At 41.2% G+C, this 24,103-nt stretch overlaps 1 protein-coding gene across 4 annotated transcripts in view; it reads right to left on the minus strand.

Moving 5' to 3' along the window:
* Positions 1-24,103, minus strand: part of FRMPD4 (FERM and PDZ domain containing 4) — a 600,685-nt gene that overhangs the window by 322,299 nt on the left and 254,283 nt on the right. The gene's annotated exons all lie outside the window — the stretch shown is intronic.

Genomic DNA, 24,103 nt, shown 5'->3' on the forward strand with positions numbered 1-24,103 from the left:
CAGAATGTCCCTAAAATGCTAGCTTTGTCTTTGATATGTAGTTATTCACTTGCCCATCTACTTGACCTTAGGAACTTTTTGGTTCCTAGTGGGAATAATGCCCCTTTAAATTAGTAGTTCGCAGGCATAGCTTCTCCTCAGAATCACCTGGAGAGCTTTTCAAAATACCGGTGCAACATTCGGAACTCTCATTCATTACTGATGAGAGTGCAAAAATAGCACAACCACTTGGGAAAACAGTTTGGCAGCATTTTACAAGATTAAACATACTCTTACCATATGATCCAGCAATCATGCCTCTTGGTTTTTACACAAAGGAGTTGAAGACTTATAAAAACATGCACATGGATGTTTATAGCAGCTTCATTCATAATTACCCAAAATTGGAAGGTACCAAGATGCCTTTCAGTAAGTAAATGGATCCACTCTTATATCCAGATAAAGGAATAATGTTCAGTGCTAAAGAGAAAATGATGTAGTAAGACACACTAAGACATGGAGAACCCCTAAATGCATATTACTGTGTGGTTAAAGTCAATCTGAAAAGGCTGCATACTAAATGATTTCATGACATGACATTCTGGAAAAGGAGAAACTGGAGGCAGTAAAAACGATCAGTGGTTGCCAGGGTCTAGGAAGGAGGGATGAATATGCAAAGCAGAGAATTGTTGGGGCAGTAAAAACATTCTGTATGATACTATAGTTGGGTATGTGTCATTGTAGATTCATCCAAACACACAGTATAGACAGCACCCGGAGTGAACCCTATTGGTCTAATGTAAATTCTGCACTCAGGGTGGTAATGCTAATCTCACAATAGGTTTATCAGCTGTAACAAATGTTTATGTTCTGGTGGGGATGGGAAAAGAGGTGAGGCCAAGAGAGCAAGAGGATATCTCTCTATATTCCCCTGACTTTTGCTATAAGGCTTAAAACTACTGAACATTTTTAAGCATTTGTTTCCAACAGTATTAGAGCCTCACTCCCAAAGAAGAGGATTTAATTGGTTTTGAATGCAGCCTGAGAGTCAATATTTTGAAAACTCCCAAGAAACGTCAGTCTTCTGGGTTAAGCACAATGACTGTAACTGGGGGGTCAGCATTTACAGCCCGCTATCAAACCCCATGGTCTCCCATCTCAGCAAATCCCCACTGGAACACAGCCACACGCATTGTTTTTCCACTTCATCTGTAGCTGGCTCGTAAAGTCGGGCTTCTTTTCTATCTGGCACTTCAAAACCCGGGAGCAGCCAGTGAAGCAAACACAGGGCTGTGCTAAGAAAAACAGGGGAGGGACTTCTCACAGCCGCCACCATTGTCACTCACTAGCTGGCCCTGCTCTCCAGATTTACCACTAAATCTCCAAGGAGATGCAAACCAAGCTGCTACAACTAATGGATATATGGTCTTCTGGATGATCCCTCTAAGGCATCCTTGGGAGGGGTCAGATCGAGCCCTCTTCCTCCCGAAGACCTGGCAATGACACCCACAACCCACAGCTGCTGCTACATCAATGGCTCAATTCCATCTTGTCATGAATAATCTCTGCAGAGACACCAAATCAAGAACATTCCAGGTACACATGGGTTTTTAGGCTGAGAAATCTGGGGTATTCTTGGAGTGGTGCTGGGTGTCCTTCTCCTACTCCCCCCACTGCCACTATACTTCTGGAAGCCCCAAGAGCCACACACACTTCCTGCAGCTACCTCCTTGTCAACTCAAGGCCCAGTTCTAGAGATCCTGAAGTTACAGATGGCACAGCCATGTAATTCCCAAATACTGGCATCCCAGGAGGAACACAGCAACTTAGATGGGAAAGTAAATAGAAGCCAACTAAACTCAATGCTCAAAAACAATAAGAGAGGGCTCAACTAGTGACAAATAGCTTATTCAAATGCCAGACAAGAATTTAATGATATCGTGATGAGACCGAACAATTTTCACAAATTTTCTTTTCCTGAAGTATTTTTCATAAGTCCATTAGTCATTTAGTTGCAACAAGCAATATAAAATAAATTATTGTGTGCCTAATGGGCAGGCTGGTAGGGGGTGGTTGGGAAAATGGGGAAAAAAATCCCACTCTCACGATGGAACTGTTGTAGGAACATTGAAAACTCATAATAGCGATATTATGAACAACTTAGCAAAACCATGGTGTTTAAAGAAAAAAATTAAAAAAGAAAAACAGTGAAGGAAATGGAAAAATGTGGAAAAACAAATAAGACAATGTACCAGGACTAGAAATGAATGGGAAGCATGACCCTCAGGTAGGCAGGGACCAGGCTGCCAGGAGGTTTGCAAGTTGGTTCTCAGTGTCATGGGAAATCAAAAGCAAAGCAGTGACAAGTGACTCAGTCTTTGTCAAGCAAGTCAAGCCAAGTTCCTTTTCTCCCCTGTGTCCATCCCAGGAATCTGCCCTCTCGTTCCCCCAACACAGGCTAGGGAAGCACGCACTGGCTCTCCACATAAGCTCCAGCTCCCGGCAGAGAGGTCAGGACCTTCAGCACACTCGAGCCCAGGGCAGCCACCTCCTCATCCTCCAGGGCCAGGACCGCCTGGAGCATGCCTTGACCTTGTGGACCAAACTGTGCTTCTGATACTCTCGACGCTTGCCCTTCAGTGACCTGAGGACAACACTGTGTGACTCACTTGTCTCTCCCTAATATTAAGTGCATGACTTTGTAAATAAAGAAATACCATCTTGTGCTACTTGGCAAATGGACTACTGTGGAATGGAGGAATCTGTAAGTATCGGAGCCATCAACCATCAGATTTATTCTCGTATAACATAAATCATGATCATACCTAAGACACACCAATATGATAATATCTCCAAAGCCCGACCGAAACCAATATTCTCTAATCATCATCTGTCCCAATTTAACGAACATAGCCGGCTTATGTTAGCTATTTACTCCTCTCTTCTTGTTTCCACATTTATCTCTGGCACATTTGGTCCTCCCAAAGACAGGGAGAGTGCTGGGGGATAAGAATAACAAGGAAAATCTGGAACATAATGAAGATCTGAAATGGGGAGCAACATAAGCCAAAAACAATGAGAAGCAACTGTCCTCAAGACTGTCCTTACTCAACCTGCCAGGAACTGCTGAGAGAAGCTAGCAACCTCCTGATCACTCCCATTTGCTCAGATGGAGAAGGGTCTTCAGAGCAGAACAAAGGGAAGGACGGGACGGAGGGGGTAATGGGTAGCCCTAGGCTCAAGTCTCATCAAGATTCAAGATTAGAGGGCACAATAAACTAACTGCACTTATGCTGAAGTTGTTCACTTCGTCTAGAATAAGAAGTTACAGGCAACTTGAACATTAGGCTTCCTTCTACAGCCAGATTTTCTTCAGCTAAGATCTGGCTTGTGCTAAGGAACATGTGATTTACTTATCTTCTTCATATTATGTGCCTCTAACAAAATTTGAAAAGTAACCATTTTGGTGAGCCTTGCTCAAAATGAAATTATAAGACTTTCAGTTTCACAATTCTGTAGAAATGTGTTTTTTAACTGTTGGTCATAACATTACTTTCAAGTATTCTCTTCAAATCAGTGTCGCCATAAAATCTTTCATGACCTTAAACAATCAAAACAGAAGCAGTAGTAAAACAAACTCTAATTAAGCCAAATGAAACTCTTTTGTGATCTTGATATTTGGCCTTAACTTGTTTTAAAGCCAAACTGAAAATCAAATTGAAGGGGTATAAAAGTCATATAAATTAAAGTGGCAGTTTGGCAACCCTCCTAGTTGGAGATAGAAAATGCAAGAAAGCAATGCTCCCAGCACTCCCTGCTTTGTTGTTGTCGGGGTGACAGTTGTCAATGTCAGTTTCCTTTACACCGGATAAACTTGATTCACATGTGTCACGGTGCTTGTGACACTCAAGCATATAGTGACACCCCAGGGGGGACCGTTAGAACTATATTCTCTAATCATTTGAGGCCTTGAACCCTGCCAGTTGGCATGTTCACTCTGCTTTAGGCAGATTTCCCAAAAGGACACAGTAGTTGCCCATTTTCTAATCAAAAAGCCATCCTGATAAATTAAAAATGACAAATATGAAGAAGCAGGTGGTTCAACTTACTTGCTAAATATCTCATCGGAGTTGAATGTTAATAAATTCTTTTGCCTGGACTTCATTTCACTTCAACAAGGGGGCAGGGTACTGCTATGCAGGCCTCTCGAGAAACTGGGCTTATTACGCAACTAAGTACGAGAGTAAGCCTGAGTCATTTTCCTCATCTGAGGACTCTGAAGCAAGAGCAAACATTCGGCAGAGTTCCTTCTAAGGTATTGGCCAAAGAATACCTTTCAGATGAGGACTTTAGAAACCCAAGTGGAACAAGTTCAATATCCCCAAGGTGTTCCCAAGACAGCATGTGGTCAAGTACAGAAAGGAAGCCAATTACCATGCACCTAACACCACCTCTTTCCATGGAAGTGGAATTCTGGAGCAAACTGGGGATCAGAGGGAGGAGGTCCATAATGCTTCACTCTATGTAGCCTTGGTGAACCCGTGCAACATTTTTACTGAAAAATATTTATGCTGAGTATCCAATATCTCCTATTACCTCTCTGTCTCCCCACCACTACTTTCTGTGCCATAGACATTTACAGGTATCTGGAAGCTACTGAGGGCTGGAACTGACAGATGGAGCATACTGCTGATCCTTAGACATGGGGCACCGCCCGGTGAACAATACAACACACATGCAGTTGAAAAGTGCTCAAATGTGGACACGAACAGGAAGCCTGAGACTCGCCTAACAGCAGCCTCTAAGGCAGGCTCTGGGGTAAGAAAAGAGGGAGCTGAGGCAGGACGCCAAGGCACATGGAACTGCAAAGACTGTGAAGCAGCTGGGCCAGTGAAAGGAGCTGGGTTAAGGCTTGGGCCTTGCTCCCCTAGGGACTACCTTGTGGAACAAAACCATTCCTGGGACAATTTTGAAGCAGGTTGACAGGCTGTCAGTGAAATGAAGCACACAGAACATAACAGCTTCGTCTTCCTACACAAGTGCAGCCATTACTGCTCCAGCTTTAAAGCAATCCTGAGTTAGAGGTGGACGTTTAGGAAAAGATGAACCACTCAAGGCAAAGAAAAGGCCTTCAATGTACTCTCAGGGAAAATGCGTCAAAGAAAAGCAAGGGCATGTGTAGATATTTTTAGGACAGGGCACTGTGGCTCAGTCAGCGGTAGAGTGCTTGCCTGGGTTGGAACCCCAGCACTGCAAAAACAAATTGCTATTTTCCAGGGAAGGTGAATGAAAGGCCCACTAATAACATCTGTATAATTATTTTTTAATTAATTAAATTCTTCCTTAGGTGAATAACTGCAAGCAAATTCACCCATGACTGCTGTGCAAGCCTTTGGAGTATTGGGACAATTAACTAGTATAATGAACAGTTATCATCATCTTTGCAGGAAGCAGAGAACATATGCAAGAGGCCAATGTAATGACTTTTGTATCCTCAAAGAAACTTCTGTTCCTTCTCAAAGTCATGTCAGCCCATTGGGAAGATCTGGTCAGAGACCTACCTGCTTCATAGTACGCAACCCCCCAGCTCCCCAGAGAAGTCGCTCAGGCTAATTAGCCTGCTGTCACACTTGTCAATAGAGCTTAACTCATTGTGCATCATGGCTCACACTAGAGGCTATACTGGCTATTGGTAAGTGCCCAATATACACACACCAACAGATGCCCCTTAGTGAAATCTGTCAACACAGTCAAAGAAGTAGGGACTTTCAAGCTTCCGATGTGGCAAGCTGGATCCAGTATTCTGTGAATCCTGGCAATGTTAATCTACCATCCACTGGAAGCACATGAACTGCACCACATTTCAGTCATCTCTGTCCTAGGGCTTATAAAACAGACAAATCCTGCACGCGAAACACTGCTGGAATCCTTGCAGAAGAGGCATGTTGTTTCAGGTCTATGCCACGGGTCAGCACTTACTTTGTTCAGAACACAAAGAAATCTAAACTTGTAGATGAAACAGCAAATTTACTGTAAAGCTTCCTCACTGATCCAAATTGAACTGGATCGATGAAATCAGTGGATTTTCACTGCCATGCCAGAGGAAGGAAGAAGAGTGTGTGTGTGTGTGTGTGTGTATGTGGGGGGGGCAGAGGTGTAGCAAGATGGAAGAAGATAGTAAAAGAGAGGGTGCAGGAGCAATAACATGGTTGGATCCATGGCATTCCATAGGGTCCCCAGCACCACCAGGAGTGATTCCTGAGTGCAGAGTCAGGAGTAACCCCCAACCACCTCTGGGTGAGACCCAAAAAGCAAAATAAATAAATGCATAAGTAAAAGAGAAAGAGACTGACACCGAGTGTTTTTCCTTCAGTTTTAAGAAGGCCAACATGAAAGCTAAATGATCTCCCGAAAGATCAAGAACAACTAATACCTTTTTAGAAAAATTCATTAGGCGTGACACTTTTTAAAATTTGAAATGCAATTTAGGGAATACCGAAATGAGAGGGGGAAATCTCATGAGGGGGGAAAGGATTATCAGGTGAAGGCCAAAACAAATTATTTTTGCCATCTGGCTTTGGAAAAGAATCACCAATCTACTCCATCAGCACAAAGCCTTCTTGGAAATACCCTCATTTCACCATCTCTCAGCTTCAAAATGGACCATGGGGAGCCACGGCACATTCACGTCCAAAACTTGCAAGTTGTGTACTGTAACTCTTTCCTCTTTAAATGGGTTTTACTTTTAGTTGTGACAGGCATCACTCAGTGATGGTAAAATGAATTAAGTCATGACATTTCCATACTGGTGTCAACATTAATGCCTATTCTTATCACACACAGTGATTTCGCTTAGGTTTATAGAATGGTTATAGGTTTCTAATGTTCATTAGGAGGAAAATAACAAACACTTCCATTAAAAGCACTGATTTTATAAGAAAACATCTGGTATGTCTGTAGGGAAATATTTCATTACTTTGTATTACCTCTGTGTGAAAATACATTACTTGAGAAAAAAGTATGCAACTTCCCAATCCTTTTGTGGTTTTTTGTTTTGTTTTGGGGCCACCTGCTCTGTGCTCAGGAATCAGTTGTGGCAATGCTCGTGAGACCATATAGGATTCTGGGGATCAAATCAAGATCAGTCACATGCAAGGCAAATGCCTATCCTCTATAGTATATCTCCAGCCCACAAATTTCCAATCCTTTAAGAGACAGACACTAAATCAAATGGCAATGCCATCTTCTGTAACCTCCCTAAAACTCAGTGTATGTTCGAAAAAGAGCAACAACAAATGCTCTTACTTTACAAAGAATAACAGACCAATAGCTTAGTTATTTAAAATAAGGCCTCTGTAGATATGGTCAGTTAGAATGAACATTAAGGGAATATAACAGTTCATTAGAAATTCAGTTTTTACTACTTTAGTTCAGTATCTTGTTTTCCAGCTTAGAGGACATTGAGTCAAACAAGCACCTTAACTTACATAAACCATGTGTCTTTTAGAAGCTAAACTTTATGGTCCTCACAATATTAGGAAAATATAACTTTTCAAATTATGACATACAATGATGGTTGGAGGGATCGCTCGGGGTGGGAGATGTGTGCTGAAAGTAGATAAAGGACCAAACATGATGATCTCTCATTATCTGTACTGCAAACCAAAATACCCGTAAGTAGAGAGTAAGAGGAAAATTGTCTATCATAAGGCAGGGGGAGGGGTGGGAAGGGGGGTAGGTGAAGGGATACTGGGGACATTGGTGGTGGAAAATGTGCACTGTTGGAGGAAAGGCTGTTCAATCATTGTATGACTGAAATTCAAACATGAAAGTTTTGTAACTGTAGCTCATGTGATTCAATAAAAGATTAAAAATAAGAAAAATTAAAAAAATAAAATTATGACAAATAAAATTGTTCCATTTTTTATTTCTTTCATTTTCAATTAGCAAAAACAATAGGAGGCAAAATGGATATCTTAGATAAAGTGATTAATAAGTTGGCCAGACTAAACCAGAATTTCCAGTTACATTTGAGTTATAGATAGATGTGAAACACTTCTTGGATTTTTATTTAGGGAACCTGGAAATTCTACTAGTCATTTTTTGTTTATGCTTAAAATCTGGGGAAATCAAGATAAAAAAATGATAGACATAGAAGCCACAAAGAAAATACTTCTGGAGTTCCAAATTAGTCTGAGACTACTCTACAGATCACCAATGCAAATTGTTCACATTTTATCTATGAACTTCTAAATCTGTAACTTTAAAAAATGACATATGAGCAGAAAGACAAGGAATCAAAAGTAATTATCTCAGAGATTTTACTTCAACTTAGTTCAGACTAAATTTAATGGTCTTAGTTTTAATATATTGAAAGGAAAAATAAAATAATGCAGACAACAAGTTAATAGTGAAAGAAAGGAAAGGATAAAAAAGAAAAGACTTTGTCACAAATAGAAGCCATGCAGTTCCTTAAACTTGATTAAACAAAACTTGAAAATGTGTGGTTGTTTCTTTAGTTATGTAGCTCTATGGATTTTAGGCACTTGACAACCAGAGGCATCTAATGATTCCTTTCCATCATTGCAACAATTTTTCTGTGGATAAGGCTGGCCTGAGACTACTAAGACAATATTTGGCACAAAGCTGTGTGATTGTCACAGGGGCAGTGGTATAAGACTCAGTAACAGGATTTCAAGTCTCCTGATAGTACTCCTTTTAACAGGACTGCCATTTCTGCAGTTCAATTGTATGTTGGCCCCTGTGCTCCTAATTCTTCCAGAAATTCTATAGCCCTGAAGAACTCATTAAGGAGGGTCTCACTAATTTCCCCAAAGTGGGAGATAATCTAGGGGGAAAGTTTAGATTCATGTGAAATTTGGGGTCACTTTCTGTTGGTTCACTTAAAGGTGGATTTCCAGGAAAGTGCTCAGTAACATTTTCTCTGACACAGGTAAGGTAGGCCAAATAAATTCTGGTACCTCTTTAACTTGGGCTGAAGCAACAGCACAATGGGTAGGGCGTTTGCCTTCCATGTGGTTGACCCGGTCAACCTGAGTTCGATTCCTCGCCCCTCTCGGAGAGTACGGCAAGCTACTGAGAGTATCTCACCCACATGGCAGAGCCTGGAAAGCTGACTGTGATGTATTTGATATGCCAAACACAGTAACAGCAAGTCTCACAATGTTACTGGGCCCACTAGAGCAAATCAATGAACAATGGGAGGACAGTGACAGTGACCTCTCTAACTTGGACATTCTTAACATGTAAAGGTAAAGGTAAAGGCCCTCCCGTTGATCGTCGATTTGCTCGAGCGGGCCCAGTAACGTCTCCATTGGAGACTTTGTTGTTACTGTGTCTGGCATATCGAATACTCTCGGTAGCTTGCCGGGCTCTCCGAGAGGGGCGGAGGAATCGAACTCGGGTCGGCCATGTTGGCCGCGTGTAAGGCGAACGCCCTACCCGCTGTGCTATCGCTCCAGATGTAATATCATGTATACATTCCTGGTGCAGAAGTTTGAAATCCTGAACTTCCAGTAAGCTCTCTTACCTCTCTTTGTAGATTTTTCCTTTATTCAAAAATGACAACCAGATATCAATCAATTTACAAAGGCTTCACCAATTCCAAAATGCTCTTATTTCAAAGTATACAGTGAGCAACATTGAAAGACTATAGTTCCAGGGAGTATAAGAAAATATATATGGTGACTAGAAATGCTGTTTTCCTAATTTGTTTCTAACATTACAGACATCTGATGAGTTTTGGAAGGACAGTTTGTAGTGCTGATGCTGCTTGTACATAGATTTCTGTAGGTAGCAATGACTTCTATACTTCCTGAAAAACAGTTTCTCTCTTTCTCTTTTGACAATAAAGGGACCTTGAGTATTAGGAGTTTAGTTTATGTTATATTTCTCTTCCCTTCCCTATTTCAATCATGAATAAAGAGGCACATAGGAAACAATGAGTCTACAGTATCATTCTCATTTGAGATATTTCCTTATAAAAAAATTAAGAACTTTTCTCATAAGGAGAAATCTGTGAGGCGCTTGCAATTCTAAGTATATTGGGGGCCTCAGTTTAAGATAAGGGGATTATATAGAGCTTCTCTTACAGTTCTTCAATTCTAAAGCACTGGTCCCATGAGCCATCTATACTTCTTCCTAGACTGATCTGGAAACCTGCAATTACCTAATCCCAGTGAAATCCTTGAGCTATAAGGAAGAAAAATTATTTATTTTTATTTAAAAATAAATAATGGCTGGAGTGATAGCACAGTGGGTAAGGTGTTTGCCTTGCACACGGCCAACATGGCCGACCTGGGTTCAATTCCTTCAGCCCTCTCAGAGAGCCCGGCAAGCTACCGAGAGTATCTCGCCCACACAACAAAGCCTGGCAAGCTCCCCGTGGCATATTCTATATGCCAAAAACAGTAACAACAAGTCTCACAATTTGTTGTGAGATGTTACTACTGGTGCCCGATTGAGCAAATCAATGAACAATGGGAGGACAGTGTGCTACAGTGTGCTATTTAAAAATATTTTAGTTACCACTGTTTACAAAAGAAGAAAAATGATGTTATTTATCAATTTTTGGTTTTGGATGACACCGAGTAGTTCTCAGGGCTCTGCGTTCATAGATCACTCCTGGTGAGACTTCGGGGAGCATGCAGTGCTACAGACCAAATCTGGGTTGGCTGAGTGCAAGTTAAGTGCCCTACCCACTATACCATCTCTTCAGCCCCATGGAAGAATGAGTTTAATAGATGTTTTCTAGCAATATTCTCCTAATTATAATTTAAAGTCACTCTTGAGACATTATTTTGAAATATTAAATGTGAAGAAATAAATTAAGAGAGAATTTCTTCAAGATATAAGGGGCTGAGTTATTTGCCCCTAGAAATTCACCATAGTTCGGAATGACTCATTGTAGATCCAGGAAATGGTGATAAACATCACAAGAAAATTCACTTTAAATCAGCTTGATTACTCCTGAGCAACACAGCCACGGACAAAGTACTGTGTCTTGAGAAGCACTGATTTTCAGCCTTCTCTAAAATAAGAAGTGCCTTGTGTGATTGCCAAGGACCTATAGTCTCATTCAGCTATTCTACCATCTTAGGACAGGATGATTCTTAAAGTGAAATAGACCCATTTAGTTACATTATCTAAGTAGAGAAACTATCATATTGAGACGGTAATCAGGATTACAAGCTGAGAAAAATATCTATAGTTTTGTTAAAGTCCAAAGAACTGAGAGTAGACGTGATCGTTTCACAAAGTATAAACTAAAGCTTTTGAAAAACCCACTGAGGCAATAAGTTGTCATGACTAATTAAAGAGAAAATCATTTCTTGAATATTTATAACTGATCAAATTTCTATTTAACGGGATTTTCCTTCTTATTTTAATTAAATTCTCTTCCATGCCTTTGAGAGTTCTGTTCTCAAACTGGAAAAAAAACCTGCAAAGACCCTAACTTATCCTTTATTCCCCATATGACCTTATTTTTCCTTTTCAAAACTGAAGTTTAATATAGTATTTAACATTGTACTTAATGTCAACATAGTACAACCAAAGCTGGTAATTCACTAGACTCCATTTTTAATTTTACTTTTACAGCAGTAACAATTTCTTTTTCTCCTTCAATGGACTTGGAGCAGATGAATCTGGGATGAATGAAATATTGGCAAAGTCACATCAGTAGCTGCAGGATAGAATATAATCAATTATTTGTGGTGGCAATCTATATAATGGGAATAAGAATAAGGAATATCCTGTAAGGCCTCACAAAAAATGAGGTATTTGCTCCTGTTCATTACATAATTACATATTTAAAATTCACAGATCCTTAAGAAATAAACTTCCGTACATTCAGTAGAGTGTAAGTTGTGTTTAAAGAACAGCCTTTTGTAAAAAAAAAAAAACTTTTTAAATTGAAGCCTAACATGCAGTAAAGTACTAACATTGTCGGGATGTAGCTCAGTGGCAGCTTTCATGTTTTGCATGTAACAAGGCCAAGGATTTATTCCCAGCACAACTGGAACAAAAGTATTTCCATTCTTTATACTACTTTTGTTGGGGAGGGGAGGGATCCTTCCACTCCAGGGGTAATGTAAAGCCAGCAAAGGAAGATTTATCACAATGGCAACTAAAGACTAATTGTAACCACAGACAGAGATCACAGTTATCAGATGTACTGAGATGATGACCACGACAGATCATATGCACAGGCAAACGGGGAAGAAAGGGAAGGCACAATGTGTCTTGGAATTTCAAACTGCTCATTTAGGCCTCAGAGAATTGTATTATAGGGAAAATAAATACAATTCCTGAAATTATACAAGCTCATTGAATTAGGAACAGTAGCACTATTAATACGATTTTTATTAAATCTCATAAACAAGAGGGATTTCCAGCAAGATGTTGATCCATGATTAATTTGTTTTAATTATCTTTTTCTTATTTACTTGATTCACACTCCTCGCTTCAATCATGACACCTTATTAAAAACCTCTCTTCACACACATAACTTTCTTTCCACAATCTCCCTGCCTCTTGGTGAGATTCATTTCACTTTATAATCAATAAACCTCATGTTCCTTTGTGCATCTTTCAGCTGGTCGCTTTCGCATTATTTAATGTCTTAGAATTTCCTAGAGGCTTAGATTTAATGCCATAAAGTAGAAATGAACAGCTTTTAATCACCACGTTTGCCCGAAATGGTGTTAACCTGAGTTTAATGTACCTGGGCCCCAGGGAGGTTCATGAGATCTGGAACAGTGGAAAACATTTATCAAGGTTTCATTTGTGAATTTTGTTAGTAAAATGCTTGCTGATACCATTACACAGTCATCTCACACAGAGACAAAGGATGGCCTTTCTATTATTGTATGATGTTCTTACCCTGGTAATTAAAAGACTAGTGCAACCCCATGAGCACATAGTTAAAACTAAATACGGTACAAAAAATGGCCTTCCATAAAATATGGAATTATTTCCTTTATGTCACATTTGCCAGTGACGGTGTGTTTTGATTCCTTTCTAGTATAACAGTTAAATGTTAGGCAAATGTTTTTTTTTCTCCTGATAGGGATAATCAGCAGAAAATACAAATTGTTCATTATGGTTCTTTAGGGTGAGCCTCTCCCCATAAGAATAGCTATATCTCTGTAGTACAATTTCCTCTTCTGATGAGCCCTGTCATTCATTTATCCCATCTCCAGGTACCGCTCTTGATGAAACAAGTCTTTGTCCCTTGTGTTTCACTTCTTCAACCTCCACTGATAGTCCCTTTGTAGCTTGGGGCATAAGAGGTCAAATATACAAGAGATGCTGAGGCATTTTCACGACAAAAAAAATAGTTGACTACAGAAGAACAGAGAAGCAGATCATTCACTCAGATTCACTTTGGTTCATATGAACAAGCACTCAGCCATGATACACAAGTTTGGCGAGGACTAGGCAAACCCCAGAATCTTACAGAAACCAGACTAATAAACTCAAGGTTGAACCACGAGAATTAGAAAGGTCCCTACTGATCAATCCATTCACACACTTTTCTCCTTGGCTGCTCGTTAATGCTTCTCTGATCACTTCTGCATAAATCATTTGCTCTCTATTTGGGTGCCAATTCTCCCCCAGTTTACCCCTCCTCATGTTCCTTTCCACAGAAATGGATGTTGTGTACTTCATTGTTCAAACAGTAATTTCACTTGGTGGCAATTTCAGCAGCACTGAGCTGTTTCCAGGTGTTATGAGATTAGGTGTGACAATATGATTTCACTCTGAAGGGTTGAGATTTGTTACCAATGAACAAGCAGATACCTGTGTTCTTTCTATGATTCCCTTGTTCTTTCTCTGATTTCCTAAGTGGGGTTTTAGATCCCTGTGAACTTGAAAGTCATCGAGTTCAATGAAGAGGAGCAAGAGGCATGTAAGTGTAAAACTCACCTGAAAGCAAGAACTCACTCTTCTTCCTCCTTTTTCTTTTAAAAAAATATCCCGGGGGTATGGTGCTGCCAGCAGGTCACTCTGTATCTGTGAGGGGAGTGCATCAGAGCCTGATGGCACCTTCAGGCTTTCAGATACCCCAAAATTGCTGCTGTGCCTTTGGCCAGACCCCAAAACTTGGGGCAAAGTTTACCAAGAAAGTAAACGGCCAAAAATTAGGTAGTTGTGGAAATCATCTTTCCCACAGGTAGGGTAGGTGGAGAGTGTGGGACAGGGGTATACTGGGGTTTTTTGGAGTAGAGAATGGGCACTGGTGAAGGTGTAGGTGTTTCATTGTATGACAGAGACTTAAACCCGAAAGCTTTGTAACTGCTCTCACGGTGATCCAATAAATAAAATTATAAAAAATGGAAAAAATGTAAGGTGGAGTTCATGCCCAATTCAATCAGCTAATCAGTGGCTGAATAAATAGCAGTACTCCTACATTAAAAAATATATTCCATGCTTGGGATCAAACCTAAAGTCTCATACATGCCAAGTAAAAGCTATTCTAATGTGCCACTCACCATGTTGATGGTTTTTTCATATTTCACCTGTGCATGTTGCAGATTTCTGAATGATCTGCTAATGAAGATTCAGTATTTGCAGTAAGAGGAATCTTTTTGTAAAATAGCCAGAGCATCATTTAAAACTCCTTTGGACAACTTTTTCAAATAAAGTTCCTCTTTCTCTTCACATCTTCTCTTGTAGGTTATGAGGCCGATTTTGTTATTGAGTTCAATGGTAATCTGGATTAATTCTCCTTTTTCATTGTTTATTAATGCTAATAGGCTTTCTTTAAGGTTCACCTTGGTCTCTGGTATCAAGCAACATATACAAATTATACAGTCCGGTTCCCTCTGTAAGAATGTAAAGGGGAACATCTTTCTTATGTGATATCCCACTAATCTTTTATTGGAACTTCAAGTCAATTTAAATATTCTTCTCGGGACCACTATGTGAAGTAATTGAAGGCTTGAGGTCCTTGGGACTATGGAACAGTGGCTATGCTCTTAGAAGCACTGAATCCTAGGCCAACAGGTGGAAAAGTGAACTGACCTTGCTAATCTCAAGTTTCACTGTACAGACTAGATGGAAGAGGTGAAATTTATTTTTATTTTTGGTTTGGGAGCTACACCCGGTGGTGTTCTCTGTATTCTCTGTGCTCAGGGGTAAATTCTGGCAGGCCCACAGCACCATATGGGATTTTAGGGATCGAACCCGGGTCAGCCATATGCAAGGCAAACAGCCTAGCCACTGTACTATTGCTCCCGCCCCTACGTGCTATTTCTTCATGTTCTTTAAGCTAACTAGTCCTATTCTCTTCCCGGATCACAATGAAACTCTGCATATAAGACAAGGAAATCATGTCTGATTTCACTGATAACCAAGACATATTAGCTGACTTGCCAAGGCAACATCCTCTGACCCCAAGCCCAGGGTTTTGTCCACTTTCAGACACTTCAATAACTATTTCTAGGAGCAACTCTTTCAGAAACCTTGGTTTGCAATTGGGAAATTGTGAGGAACAGAAAAACAAAATCCTTGTGAGAGTCTCTTTGAAAAGGAGGGATGGGGCACTGCAGGGGAGCATGTGAACCCTCAAAAGTCTACCTAAAAGCCCCTGTGAGTCCTAAGTGGTCCTGCGGCTCCTCTAACAATTCCATAGATGGGAAGAGGTGGCAGAGCATTTTCAAATGATACACTGAGAAACGCCAGTGGGGAATGGAAATTACCTCTCAATTAATAAGCTTCAGAGCAGTCCTGGATTACAGCTCCCTCTTGGAAAGACGCGATTGCATAGGAAAAACTCTTGAGATGTCCTTCTGCAAACACACCTGCTTATTTTTGTTTACTCTTGCATTTGCTAAATTTATCTGATTGTGTAACTCTGGATCACTCGCAACTAATAATCCATTTTAGGAAATTCTTCTAAAATGAAAAAGGGCAGAGACAAGAGCGTGTCAGGACCCCCCTGTGATGCCTTTAGAGAAAAGCCCAGCTAGCTGCGATCCTCATTTGCACTCCTTTCCCAGAATCCAGGGCCTCTGCAGGTGGTGATCAAGATTCCAACCCAGGACTTCACTTCCAACCCATGAATCTGTAAGGATAACGATAATGCCTAGCATATTAGCTTAAGGTCAAATTCTACAATATGGGAAAAGAGAGAATTTCTATGTGTCACATTAATACTACATTGGGGATGGCGCCCCGTGAAATCATTATGAGCACTCTGCGGTGCCAGTTCTCGTCAGGCTGGTATAATGGAGACAGCTTAGCAGAGCGAACACATGCCAAGACTCAGTCAGAAATGTTTCTGCTCCCGGCTCTGCCATTTGCCCATGATACCTTAGGGGAGTCATTTACCCTCCTGGGTTTTTATTGCTTCACCTATAATTAAAGGGGGTTGATGGGAATGACCTCTCATCCCCTTCATTGCTAATATTATGTGACACGTGGCCCAGTGGCCTTAAATACAAGCAAGAATGTAGGGCTGCCATCTCTGCTTTCACAGCCTGACATTGACCCTAATGTCGAGGCCTTGATTACAAATGCAGTTGCTAATTTTGATGCAGCTCCAAAGAGGATACTGGAGCACCTTTTTGGGCATCATTAATATTCATTCATTCATCAATTCAGTCGTCATTTATTAAAAGGCTAATCTATGTCAGGTGTTATGCTGAACCTGGGGGACATGAACACGAGTAAGACAACCCACTGCCAGAACACTGAGTTTAATGGAGCACTGTAACACTGTCCTCCTGTTGTTCGTCGATTTGCTCAAGTGGGCACCAGTAATGTCTCCATCGGCAGATTTGTTGTTATGGTTTTTGGCATATCAAATATGCCACGGGGAGCTTGCCAGGCTCTGCCGTGCAGGTGAGATACCCTCAGTAGCTTGCCAGGCTCTCTGAGAGGGATGGAGGAATCAGAATCAGGTCAAACACATGCAAGGCAAATGCCCTACCCACTGTGCTATCGCTCCAGCCAATGGGAAGTATAGACAAATATTAAAACTGCACTCAAACTATGTAGCTGTTAGAAAAGATGAAGTCATGAAATTTACATACAAGTGGTACTACATGGAAAGTATCATGCTAAGCGAAATGAGTAAGAAAGAGAGGGATAGACATAAAAAGATTGCATTCATCTGGGGGACATAAAGTAACAAAATAGGAGATTAATACCCAAGAATAGCCGAGATCAGTACCAGCCGGGCATTCTAGGGGAAAGGACAGCTCAGATAGAGAAGGGAGCACCAAATAAAGGGTGTTTGGAGGATCCTCCCAGGATGGGAGATGCATGTTGAAAGTAGACTATGGACTGAACATGATTGCCACTCAATGCCTCTTTTGCAGACCACAACACCCAAAAGGAGAGAGAGAACAAAAGGGGATGCCCTGCCACAGAGGCAGGGTGGGATGGGGGGGATGGGGGTGGGAGGGATACTGGGATCCATGGTGGTGGAAAATGGGCACTGGTGGAGGGATGGGCATTTGATCATTGTATAATAGAAACCCAAGCACAGAAATTTGTAAGTCTACATCTTTACCTCATGGAATTTCACTAATAAAAATTAATAAAATTTTTAAAAAACTGCACTCAAAATAATGTGGTGCTTTCAAATCGGAGTTCCTCAACTTCTATACTAATGACATTTGGGGGTGATTAATTCTCTCCTGGAGGTGTTTCCTGTGCACTGCAGAATACTTAGTACTGAAAATATCCAGCACTGTCCATTCCCACAGGATGTGACCACAAATATGCCCCTAGATACTTCAAGTATCTGCTGGGGAAGAGGTGGGCTAACCACCATGTTTGAGAACTGAGAATTCAAGTCCATTTTTATAATTAGAGAACTTTTCTGTTTCCTTGTTATGCCCTAAATGAGTTTTTACAAATGTGTATGTTATATTTAGGGGCTATACTTTCAGGTTTACAAATATTAATTAAGTACCTCCACACGTTTGAGGTGCTATTCTATTTCATGAGTGTTTTGTTTTAAAAGTATGGCATAATGCATGGCCCTCAAAGGCTTACTCTTGTTTGGGGAGCATAGGATGTAAGTTTCTACCATGGTCAGGTAGAAGGAGTTCCAGAAAGGGGATATAAAAAAGATGAGCTAGCATCAAGTCATTCATTCACCAAATGTTTCCTGTAGGATAACATTGGTTTGTCTTTTCTGCCTTACAGCAGGGAGCTTAGGTTTATTTGGGTTATTCCCATCACAGTGCTCCTATTCCTCTGTGTTTATTTGTAACTTCTTTCTTTGTGCTCTGTTGACTTGTAAATATTGTTTTTCTCTTCTCCTTAAGTCTTTTGCATTTCAGAGAAATGTCCTTTTTGTATGGGCACAGGAAGACAGTAAATGGTATGCTTTTGTAATGTAGGTGTCAATTGACTCTAAATGATATTTTCCTCCTGGGCATCTGTTCTCTTGACCTAAGCCTCAGCTGCCCTTATTTCCTAGAACCCCCTGGCATTGAGATGGGTCTGGCCAATTGAGATGTTAGGACTACCTCTATTGCAAACCAGAACACCCTAAAGGAAAGAAAGAGCAAAAGGGAATGCCCTGCCATAGAGGTGTGGGGGAGGGGGGAAGAGGGTAACTGGGTTCATTGGTGGTGAAGAATGGGCACTGGTGGAGGGATGGGTACTTGATCATTGTATAACTGAAACCCAAGCACGAAAGTTTGTAAGTCTAAAACTGTACCTCATGGTGTTTCACTAATTAAAAAAAAAATAAAGTTATAAAATATAAAAAAATTAAAAATAATGGACACAAATATAATATAGAATCAAGCTTTGAATATATCACTGAATGCTGATTATTTTAATTTTATTGCAAATATTAACTGATATATCACTTTTTATCACTGATAATTAAAATTGATATAAAAGCAGTATTAACTACTAAAAAAAAGATGTTAGGAGAAGAGGAATACCCCTAGGTGGTGTTTCCACCCTTGAGCCTGAGGCAGTCAGAAAGGGTTTTCTTATGTTGATTTTGCTATCAGACTGGGTGCAGCCTGGGCCCAGAGGGTGAGGACGAGGGGTAGAGAGACAGTGGGGGAGAGGCAGAATCAGGAGAGCTGGAATTGAGGGATGAGGGGCTAGAAAGGAAGAGTGTGTGAGACGGGAGAAATGAGAGATTCAATAAATGGAAACTAATCAACAACCAGCTTGGTCCTTGTTCTTCCTTCGCCTGCCCATCACCAACAGCCATCCCGATCCAATCCATACACAGCGACTCAAGAGCACCAAACACAGGCAGTGAGAGAGGGTCGACCGGAGAGCCCACGAACACACATTCTTCTGCGTTGCTTATTCTTTACAGTTTCCCAAATGCCTAGTATGCTAATAGGTAGCCTATCTATTTGAGTGATTGACAAATAATGAAAACACAAAGTCATGTGCTACAATGACAAGATAGACCTGAAAAAATGTGTCCTTGGGTGATTTTATCCTTGTATGGCTGTCTAAGGGTAAAAATTACACGAGTCCACAGAGGCAGGGTAGGAGGAGGGGTATGGGGGGTGGGAGGGATACTGGGATCAGTGGTGGTAGAGAATGGGCATTGGTGGAGGGATGGGTACTAAATCATTGTATAACTGAAACCCAAGCACAAAAATTTGTAAGTCTACAACTATACCTCATGGTGTTTCACTAATAAAAAATTTTTAAAAATTACATGAATGCAGCCACAGAGCCTGTGACACACCTAGGCTGGATGGAATAGGGTGCTGGGACCACTGTCAAATACGTGCTTCTTCATCCTTGAGTGATGTCTGATTATAGTCTTGTCCCATGGTACAAAGTTCCTCTGATTAAAAGAAAGTACGTGGAGGGATAGGGAATGCCAGGGCTGTGTGGCAGAAACAATTTTAAAATCGGGGATGAGGGTAGAGTCATTGCTCACATTTGCCAGTAATCCGGTAGGCAGGCTGACGGGGGGGGGGGGGGGGAGGGGGGAGGGGTGGGAATAGGATGGATGCAACAGCAAGCACCAACTTGTGCTTTTGTTCAGCAAACAATAATCCTGTACTCCCCTGTGCTTGGAAAGTGTCTGATGCAGAGGAGAAATGCCCCTACAACCCCAGGGGAGGCACCATCCTCCACTTTCCACACGCCCGGCATCACTGGTCTGCTAGGCTGTCTCTGTGGTTGTCTGTCCTCTGCTTCTGGCTACCGCTTCTTGTGTACCCAGTGTACACCCAGTGTGTACCCAGTGTACACAATCACAGGAAAAGAGCGTCCTTTCTCTCTTTCCCACATTCCACAACTCCTCATCAGCCGATTTTGGCTACCTTGCAAGCTAACAGAGACCCTTGTGTTCTGCTCTCAGAAATCTCCCTGCTTCTGATCCTTTTTTTCCATGGGGGTTGAAATAGCCCCATATAGATTCTCTGGGATCATTCAGTCTCCACCAGACCTGGTTCCTCAGGTCTTTAGTGTCTCCTACAAGATCCCACAGTACAGGACAACTGACTTCCCCAGTGACTTTGGTTCTAGCTGCTTCCTGCTTGGTTAAGATTTCATGTGAGACAGAGCACCACTGGGTGCCAGGTCATGCACCAAGACCTTTTGATTGATTATGTTAATCAAGTCCTTGAAAAATGTAACTGTAGTTTCTTTCCTTCCACCTTCCTCTTAGGACCCAATTGCCTCAACTATACCTCAAAATTATCACTGTCACTCTCACTGTCCTCCCGTTGTTTATCAATTTACTTGAGTGGACCCAGTAATGTCTCATTGTGAGACTTGTTGTTACTGTGTTCGGCCTATCGAGTATGTCACGGAGAGCTTATCAGGCTTTGCCATGCGGGCAAAATATACTCAATAGCCTGCTGGGCTCTCCGGGAGGGGTCGAGGAATCGAACCCAGGTTGCCTGGGTTAGCCGCATGCAAGGCAAATGCCTTACCCACTGTGCTATTGCTCCAGCCCCCTCAAAATTATAAACAGTAATTTTCGATCTGATCAGAGCCAGGACACTCTCAACCTAAACCGAGCTTCTGGAAGGTCTTCACCTTGTGATTCAACTACTTGTGAATACAAAACTTTAAATAATGTTCTAATCACAAGTGATTTCTTGTCTATTTCAAAACTGAAATTATGCCCCCTCCCACCAATATGAGACGTATGGAACTTCTAGTAAGTGAAAGCATTTTCTTGCAGATGGGAAACAATTTTTTTTTCAAAAATAAGCACTTAACTGGGGAAAGTCAATAAATATGTCCTCATGAGTGTAAGACAACACTTTGCTCGAAGCTTTTAATTTTAATTCAACTTGAATAAGCTTAGCCTATCTTTATGCGTAGAAGCTGAAACGCAGAAAGAAGTTTTCTCTATCAGAGAAGGGAATGCAGCCTACTTTCCTCCACCGTAGTGCGCAGCTCTGGGAGGGCTCACATGCTTGTCAAGGGCAAACATGGGAAAGTCATGTGGCATTCTGCCTTCTGCAGGGTTGCAAACACCTCCAGGACCAGCTGCTAATGCAAGGAGCCAGCATCACAGTCCTCAAGTCTGTGCCACATCACTTTCACTCCAAGGCATCTGCCCCCATGTCAAACAGGCCACTGAAATCTGAGAGCCACAAACATATGGAATGGGCCCACCTGTTCCTCTTGAGCGAAGAGTTCCCAGGGGCTGACAGAGAGACCACAGAATTCTAGAACTCTCCAGATCCATCCACAGAGCTCACCTTGGTCACTTCCTCATTATGTGTCAGAGTGTTTCCAAATCACCTTGCATGAATTGCTTTACCTCTCTACCCTGTGTCAATTCTACTTCCGGGTGAGATAGTATGAACTCTCTAGTTCCTTGTGGTGTTCTGCGAATTAGATAATGTCCAAAAAATACTCAGAGCTCTTTAAAAAAAAGACTGCTCTATAAATAGAAGATAATCACAATTGCTTCGATAAATCAGTCCCAGACATAAATCAAACTCACACATTCCTGACTTGCAGCTTCATGAAGCTCTTCTTGAATGTTATAGTAAGCAGGGTCAAGTTGGACCCTCAAATAAATGGTTATTGCAGCAACTTGTAGACACCAGGAGTTGGGTCTGCAAACGTGTCAATTGCTTTAGTTCAAGCTAAATAATTCACATAACACAAATTTAATTGATTGTACAAATTAACTGAAATATTCTGAAGTACAGATTTAGCTTTTTTCCCTACTTGAGACTCGGAGGCAGCTCTGTATACACTAATTAAAGGTATTGAGCTAATAAAATTGAAATTTCACTTGAAAATGAAGGACAACTTATATGAATCCCGTTAGGCTCTGCTATTTCAGCTTGCCCTTTTCTAAACTCAGTCTGCATTACTCAAACCATATTTCTAAAAGGTTCTTAATATCTCTTACAACTCATTTGCTTTCCGTTGGATATTTTATTACCAAATAGTTCATGAAATATATTTATAACTTTTTTTTATTTGGGGGGTGAGTCATACCCAGTTGTGCTCAGGGACTACTGGCTCAGTGATCAGTGCTGAGCTCAGTGCTCCCAAGCTTGGTGCTCAGGAGGCTATATGCAGTTCCAGAGTCAGAGCCAGGTTTGGCCGCATGCAAGGAAAGCGCCTCAATCCTTGTACTCTCTCTCCAACTCTGAACTTGCACCTTTGAAAACTCACTAAAAAAAAAAAATGTACTCCTCCGAAAAACCTAACTGGTCCCACAAGTAAAAAGTGAGGCAGAGAATCAGGGAAGGTGGAAAACATCTAAGTACAAGCTCAGAATAATGAAAAGTTAGCCATCAGTTAAACTTGTTTTGCCTGCCCAGTTACCGTGAATTGATTCCCGTGCCAGCACAGATTCCAATTTCAATGTCGGTCTCTCCCCAAGAGTGAACCCTCGCTAAGGCTTTGTCTCCAGTCCTGCCTCTCATTCTCAGATCAGACACAGTTTCTGGCACAGAAGCAGCAATCTACACACCCTGCTGGGATGCATCTGCAGGTAATCACCAGCATTGTTGCTGAAAAGAAGTACCACTGGATGATACACACACAGGCATTTCTCTTCTTTCTCAGAACACATATTTTTGTGCCAGGAAAGCTGTACGCTATTCTATGTTCCATTCCTTCTGCTGATGACAGATCCAAACTTCACCTCTCATCGATTGCTTTCAATCTAACTGTTCAAATGAAATCTCCTGGAATATACATACATACAGACAGAAGTATAAAAAATAATGTATAGAAATGCACATGTAATGAGTATATATATATGTCGCAAACTATCATAATGTGTTTACTCAATTCTAGTGGCAATTGAAACAGATATTCAGCTGTATAGGATCCACCATGGAAAAGATGCCGAAGATTTAAAGAGCCACAGACTTATTTTAAAATCACAACTTAACATGAGACTTTTAGAATCAAGGGGCACACGCTGTCCACGAGCCCACGGAACTGCAGTTTCTCTTCCTGCAGGCAACTCTGGCTGCCTAATTGAATTGAAAACCCATCCTTCTATTTTTAATGCAGAGGGTTGAAAGAGCAGGACCGGAGATTTATTAAGCAAAAGCTATGTTCCCAGTCACAAACTGCACTAATAACTTGCATACAACACACTTTGCCAAGCGACTCTGCTCACTTCAGAGGGTCTTAATATAAACCCAACCCAGGTAAAAATCATTTACATAGATGGCACTCCATTTCATTAAGCAGATGACATGATTCAGCTTGGAACTTCACCTCTTATCAAGATGCTCCCCAAAGGGACGGCAGTGACGCATGCCTTTACCAAGGATGTTAAAGAAAATGTCACATTTCCCAGTATTTTTGTGCCTCTGAAAGCCGTTTCTGATTCAATATCAGAATTGAATTCGAAAACATTAAAAAGCAGAACCACCCATGACCGGAAAACACCGAATAAATTTTCAAGATGAGATCTCACCAGAAAGATACCAGACAACAATGTGTACTACTGCATCTCTGCGTTCAAAACTTTTCCTTGCATCCAGATTCCAGGAGAATATTCCCACTCTGGCAGTGCAAGTACCACTCTGCTTTGAGAACTGTGGGATGAGAGTCATTATCACGTATCAAGTATAAAAGTAACTTCTGCACTAGAGTCCTCTCTAAGCAGCAAGTCCAAATCTCTCCCGTTCTTCTGATCCACTGGCCAAGA

This window comes from Sorex fumeus, unplaced genomic scaffold, assembly GCF_029834395.1.
Source record: "Sorex fumeus unplaced genomic scaffold, SorFum_2.1 ptg000086l, whole genome shotgun sequence".
In the NCBI taxonomy this organism is placed as follows: Eukaryota; Metazoa; Chordata; class Mammalia; order Eulipotyphla; family Soricidae; genus Sorex; species Sorex fumeus.